Genomic DNA, 7,350 nt, shown 5'->3' with positions numbered 1-7,350 from the left:
ACATTGCAATGTGAGGAAACAGCGAAGTGGTTTGATTGGGTAGATAGAGACATGATTCCACTTGTGGTGGTGTCTGAAGCAAAGGCCAGAAATACAAAATTGTCATTAATAAAAGAAATGAGGAATTCATGAAAAATGTAGTAACGTAGTGAATGGTGAGAATGTGGTTAGAATAGAAAGTGAGATTGGATGGACAGAAGCAGTCTGAAAGGATGGCTGAAACAAAAGGTGAGTGCCCTGAAACGTTAACTGTGTTTCTCACAGCACAGATGCTGCCAGAGCTGCTGAACATTTCCAGCACTTTCTGTTTTTATTTCAGCATTTGCAGGATGTTGCTTTGATCAGAAAAAAAATGGATGATTGGCTGGGGAGGTTCCAGTGAAATTCCACAGCAGCTAATAAAGCCTGATCTGTCAGTGGCTCGTTGGTCTAGGGGTATGATTCTCGTTTAGGGAGTATAGTTAATTAACATGCGAGAGATCCTGGGTTCAAGTCCCGGACGAGCCCTGGTCTGCTGGCATTTTTAGATTAAGGTTATCTAATGGTTTCAGCCTTGCAGAAAGTGGAATTGACTTCCATGCGGAGCTGGCTTGAGGACCAGACAACTGGATTCAAAGAGCTTGTCGACAAAGTTGTAATTAACTGAATGGACAGATCGCCAAGTGGGAATATATAGTTGTTGCTGTAATTGTGACCTGACTCCAAAAACAACAGGACTGGGTTCTGGACAGGAATGGAATGGAATTCTTCAGTGTTTCTGTTGTTTGGCTTGCATTGACTCATCGATTTTCTTGTTTTTCACTTTGTCGATGCCTTTGAATAATTGTGGATCCTTCTTCAGGGTGTCTTCTTTCACCAGGTAGTTCTGACCTCTGATGATGTTGATCGTAATCAGCTTCAATTCGCTGATAGTTTTGGAAGTGAGCAGATTTCCTTTGCTTGAGTCTACAACATGGAACTCAGTCTGACATGTGGACCCATGGGAGGATTTGAATGCCACCCCTGCGTTGGAGTTGCATCCATCCAATAAGAGACCGAGTAGAAGTGACAGTTCTGTCAGTCGAATATGAGACTTTTAATGACAGGGTTGTGAGTTTGAGTGCCATTCTGTTTTTCCCTTTTTTAAGGCTTCATGAGCAGAGAGTACAGGGAGTGTTTGAAATGAACAAGTCTCGCTTTGATTCAGGACTCTTACCTCTCTGCAGCATCTCACTATGAAAGATTGAATTTGATCTCATTTCATTCTCAGCTCGGGTCTGTGCGGCTCAGTGCCACTTCTGGCTGTCTCCCGCTTCACAATCCATCAGTACTGAGAAAGCAATGGGGAATATTACTCACATGTTGTGTTCTTTAATTTTTTGGAAAACTTGAATGTATGTATTTTCTTCCAAAACAAGGACACCAAGCTGTTGTTAATGTAGGGCTGAAATAGCTCAGTTGGGAGAGCGTTAAACTGAAGATCGAAATGTCGCTGGTTCAATCCCGGGTTTCAGCAATTTTGCTTCCTTTTGCGTCCCTTGCCTTGGTTCTGATTTTCCGGTTGCACAATTTACTTTGAAATTATTTACCAAGCACCAGTGGATTGAATTTGAGAAACAACACAGAGTCATTTACAGCACAGAAGGTGGTCATTTGGCCGATTACGTCCATGCTGGCTCTCCCCGGAGCAATCTAGTCAGTTCCACTCACCAGCTCGATCCCTTTCCTCCTGCAAGTTTCTTTCCTTCGAGTATCCATCTAATTTCCTTTTCAAATCATTGATTGTCTCTGCTTCCACCACACTCGTGTGCCAAGACATTGCCACCCACAACATAAAAAATTCCACCTCATCAAGGATGGGAAATACTTACATCTTCGATATTTGCTTATTCTCTATTTCTATGTGAATAGACTGGCAGTCAACATGAAAGGAAACCCAAAAATCTTCGAGCAGCATGTAAATGATAAGTGGGTAATAAGAGGTTGAGTCGGGCCTATTAGGGACAAAAAGGATAATATAAGCTTAGAGGTGCAGGGCAATGTTAATCTACTTAATGAGTACTTTGTATCAGTGATCACTAAGGAAGTGGAATTTGACAAAATATCAGTCGAAGTGAAGAGAGTAGAGGCAATGGAGAAAGTACAAATTGAGAGAGGGAGGTACTAAAAAGGCTGGCTGTGCTTAGGGAAGATAACTCACCTGGTCCGGATGGCTCACATCCCAGGTTGCGAAAGGAAATGCGGATGCAGATAACGGAAGGACTTGCAATAATCTTCCATTCTTCCCTGGATACGGGGGAGGTGCCAGAGGATTAAACAGTGGCAAATGCGACACCCTTATTCAAGAAAGGGTGTAAGGACAGTCCGGGTAACTACAGGCTAGTTAGATTAACAGCAGTGGTGGGTAAGGTTTTAGAAAGAATAATCAGGGTAAAAAATCAACAGTCACTTGGAGAGGTTCGAGTTAATTAAGGAGAGTGAGCATGGATTTATAAATGGGAGTTCATGCTTGACTAATCTAAATGCATTTTTTGATGAACTAACAGAGCAGCTTGATGAAGGGAATGCAGTGGATGTTGTTTATATGGATTTTAAGGAAGCGTTTGACAAGGTACCACATAAAAGGGCGGTTAACAAAATTGAGGTTCGTGGTATAGGAGGGTCAGTGTCCAATTGGATAGAAAATTGGTTTAAGGACAGAAAACAACGAGTCTTTTTAAATGGTTCTTTGTCAGGCTGGAGGATAGTCGACAGTGGTGTTCCCCAAGGGTCAGTGCTAGAACCACTGCTTTTTTTTGCTAAAGGTAAGTGACTTGGATCTTGGAATATAGAGTAGAATCTCAAAATATGCCGATGACACCAAACTTGGAGGAGCGGCAAACAGTGAGGATGATATGAACTGCCTGCAACCGGACAGTGATAGGCTAGCAGAATGGGCAGACAGGTGGCAGATGGAATTTAATAGTGACAAGTGTGAGGTGATGTATTTTGGCATAAGGAATAGGGGGAGGCAATATTTACTTAATGGCACAGTTCTAAAGTGTGTGTTGGAATAGAGGGACTTGGGGTTCATGTGCATCAATCTTTGAAGGTGGCAAGACATATTGCGAGAGTGGTTAGCAAAGCATATGGGATCTTGGGCTTTATAAATAGAGGCATTGAGTACAAAAGCAGGGAAGTTATGCTGAACCATTATCAAGCTCTGGTTAGGCCCCGGTTGGGGTGTTGCTTCCAGTTTTGCTTACCACACTTAAGAAAGAATGTGAGCGTCCTTGAGAGGATGCAGAGGAAATTCACCAGAATGGATCCAGGGATGTAGGATTTTAGTTCCAAGGTTGGGTTGGAAAAGCTAGGGTTGTTCTGCCTGTATCAAAGGAGAGTGTGGGGAGAATTGATCGATGTGTTTTCGGCTATGACAGTTTTAAATAAGTTGGCAAGGAAACATTGTTCCCGTTAACTATTGGTACAAGGACTAGGGGACACAGATTGATGGTTTTGGACAGGAGGTACAGGGGGAATGTGCGCAAGAACTTTCTTACACTGATTGGTGATGATCTGTAACTCGCTGCCCACGAGAGCGGTGGAAATGGAGACAATCGAGGATTACAAAAGGAATTTGAATGGGCACTTGAAGGAAATAATTTTACAGGGCTATGGGGATCGAGCAGACAAGTAATAACTCGTCTCCACTCCTAGTATTTCTAAATCCCACACATTCACTATAATGTGAACAATTATTTCCTGTTGTGTCTCTCTCAGATTTGTAAACTTCACTGCATTGGAGTGAGGTGACATCTACTGGCAAGAAACAAGAACTGCCGTGATGAGATCAGCCATGATTGTGTTGAATGGCAGAGCAGGCTCGAGTGGCTGAGTTGCCGACTCCGGCTCCTCGTTCTTATGTTCATAGAATCATACAGCACAGAAGGAGGCCATTCGGCCCCATTGTGCCTCTGCTGACTCTCTGACAAAAAGATGCAATTAGTCCAACCCCCTGCCTATTTCCCCATAATCCTGGAGAATTTCACTTTGAAATATTTGTCCAATTCCTTTCTGAAAGTTATAATTGAATCTGTTTCCACCACCCTGTCAGACAATTCATTCCAAATCCGAATCAGTTACTGGGTAAAAAGATCTCTCCTCACCTCCCCTTGACATTTTTGGCCAATTATTTTAAATCTGTGTCCTCTAGTGACTGACCCCCAGGACAGTGGAAACAGTTTCTCCCTCTCTACCCGATGAAAATCCTTCATGATTCTGAACATCTCTATTAAATCTTCCCTTAACCTTCTCTCCTCTGAGGAGAACAATCCCAGCTTCACCAGCCTGTCCAGAGAACTGACACCCCTCATCTCTGGTATCATTCTAGTAAATCTCCTCTGAACTGTCTCAGAAGCTTTGATGTCCTTTCTAAAGCCTGGTGCCCAGAACTGGACACATTACTCGAGCTGAGATCAAGCCAGCGACGCCCACATCCCACGAACGAATAAAAAAACGCTCCCGAACCAGTCCCCAATTCTTAAGCATTGATCGACGCTCCCTGCCCAGTCCACAAATCTTATTCATTTAGAAACGCTCCCTGCCCAATCTCCAACTCTTATTCAATTATAAACACTCCCTGCCCAGTCCCCAATTCTTATCCATTTGCAGACGCTTCCTGACCAGTACCCAAATCTTATTCATTTAGAGACGCTCCCTGCCCAGTCCCCCAATTCTGATCCATTTGCAGACGTTCCCTGCCCAGTCCCAATTCTTATCCATTTACAGACGCTCCCTGACCAGTCCCCAAATTTTATTCATTTAGAGACGCTCCCTGCCCAGTCCCCAATTCTTATCCATTTATCGACGCCGTTTCAGGAAGCCTCACCGGGAAAAGCTTCACCGCCGCCATCCGCAGGGATACAGATGGGATTGTTCCATCTTATTGTGGCCCTGAGGCCCTGCTCCAGCTGTGTGAGTCCGCAAAGTCTTCTCGCACTTTGTGAATATCCCGCTCCAACTCCGAACCTGCCGCTCCAGCTGCTGACAGAGCTCTCTACTGCGCCTGCGCGCCCCGCTCCTGTCACAGATCGGGCGGATTCTAGGCCGCTGAGCATTCTGGGTATCACACCTGTCATTAATGCTATTCTTTCAGCTGAACGGTTTTATTACGTACATTTCATGACCTGGAATCGTCGTGAGTGTTTTCTTTTGCACCTGTCAATGCCTGGGAGGATAGAGTCAGCTTCACTTTGTAGCCATGAGTTTCTGGTGTGAGAAAGTGGTGTTTAACTCAGTATATTTCAGTTTTTGGTCTGTGACTGTGGGTATTATTCAGTACCTGTTTGTTTCTGCTATTGCTCTGTGAGTTTCACCACATATCTTTCAACAACTTGTCTGTGAGCATCAGCTTTTGTCTATATCTATCAGTATCTGAGAAGTGAGAAAGGGTTTGATTCTATCCCTATCAGTTTCTGTTACATGCATGTGTCTTTAATCTGCACCTCCTCTGAGTGTGTCTTCGTCTCTGTACTTGTAGGTGAGTATGTGTTTTGCTTTGTATCTCTCAGTCTTTGAAGTGTGAGCCTGGGTTTGTACCTAATTTCCTTTGTACCTTGCAGTTGGGATATGAAGGAAAGATTTTACACGTTACCTGCCAACTGCTGCTACGTGACTGTGGGTTTCACACTGAATCTGTCAATTTCTTGTCTGGTAATGCGAAGTTTACAGTGTACCTGTCAGTTTCTAGTATGTGAGTGTTGATTTCACTCTGAAAAGAATCATAGATCAAAGAATAGTTACAGAACAAATGGAAGCCATTCAGCTCATTGTGCTTGTGCTGCTTCTATGCACGAGCAACTCAGCTCATGCCACAGACTCATGTATTCCATGAAAACATGCAATTTTTCCACTTCAGATAATTATCTTATACCATTTTGAAAGCCATGGTTGAATCAGCCTCCATCACACTCTCAAGCAGTGCACATCAGATCTTAACCACTCGCTGTGCAAAAGAAGTTTTTCCTCATGTTGCCTTTGGTTCTTTTGCCATTCACCTTAAATCGGTGTCCTCAGGTTACAGAGCCGTGAATAATATTCCCCATTGCTTTCTCAGCACTGATGGATTGTGAAGCAGGAGACAGCCAGAAGTCCCACTGAGCCGCACTGACACCGAGCTGGGAATGAAATGAGATGAAGTTCAATCTTTCACAGCGAGATGCTGCAGAGAGATGAGTCCCGAATCAAAGTGAGACTTTCTCATACTTTTGCTGAATTTCATTTCAAACACTCCTTGTACTCTCTGCTAATGAAGCCTTAAAAAAGGGAAAAACAAAATGGCGCTCAAACTCACCACCCTGAAATTAAAAGTTCAATGTTTGACTGACAGAACTGTCACTTCTACTCGCTCTCTTATTGGATGGATGCAACTGTGTTCTCCAACGCAGGGGTGGCATTCAAATCCTCCCATGGGTCCACATGTCAGACTGAGTTCCATGTTGTAGACTCAAGCAAAGGAAATCTGTTCAGTTCCAAAACTATCAGTGAGTTGAAGCTCATTACGATCATCAGCATCAGAGGTCAGAACTACCTGGTGAAAGAAGACAATCTGAAGAAGGATCCACAATTATTCAAAGGCATCGACAAAGTGAAAAACAGGAAAATCGATGAGTCAATGCAAGCCAAACAACAGAAACACTGAAGAATTCCATTCCATTCCAGTCCAGAACCCAGTCCTGTTGTTTTTGGAGTCAGGTCACAATTACTGCAACAACTTTATATTCCCACTTGGCTATCTGTACATTTAGTTAATCAAGCTCTTTGAATCCAGCTCTCTGGTCCTCAAGCAGGCTCCATTTGGAAATCAATTCCGCCTTCTGCAAGGCTGAAACCAAACAATGACCTGAAATTAAAAATGCCAAAGAAGAAGGGCTTGTCTAGGATTTGAACTCAGGATCTCTCACACATTAATTAATCACTCCCCCTAAGCAAGAATCATACCCCTAGATCAACATGCCACTGATATCAGAACTTCCTTTTAGCTCCTGTGGAATTTCACTGGCAGCCAAAGCCGATCATCCATTTTTTTTCAGAGCAAAGCAATATCCTGCAAATTCTGAAATAAAAACAGAATGTGTTGGAAATGTTCAGAAACTCTGGCAGCATCTGTGGAGAGAGAAACAGAGTTCGCCTTTCAGGGCGTTTACCTTTTGTTTGAGCCATCCTTTCACACTGCTTCTGTCCACCCAATCTCACTTTCTATTCTATCCAGATTCCACCCACACACTACCTAAATACATTTATCATGAATTCCTCATATCTTTTAATAATGACAATTTTATATTTCTGGCCTTTGCTTTGGACTCCACCACAAGTGGAATCATGTCTCCATCA

This window comes from Heterodontus francisci, unplaced genomic scaffold (assembly GCF_036365525.1).
Source record: "Heterodontus francisci isolate sHetFra1 unplaced genomic scaffold, sHetFra1.hap1 HAP1_SCAFFOLD_43, whole genome shotgun sequence".
Classification (NCBI taxonomy): domain Eukaryota; kingdom Metazoa; phylum Chordata; class Chondrichthyes; order Heterodontiformes; family Heterodontidae; genus Heterodontus; species Heterodontus francisci.
This window is presented reverse-complemented; position numbering follows the sequence as displayed.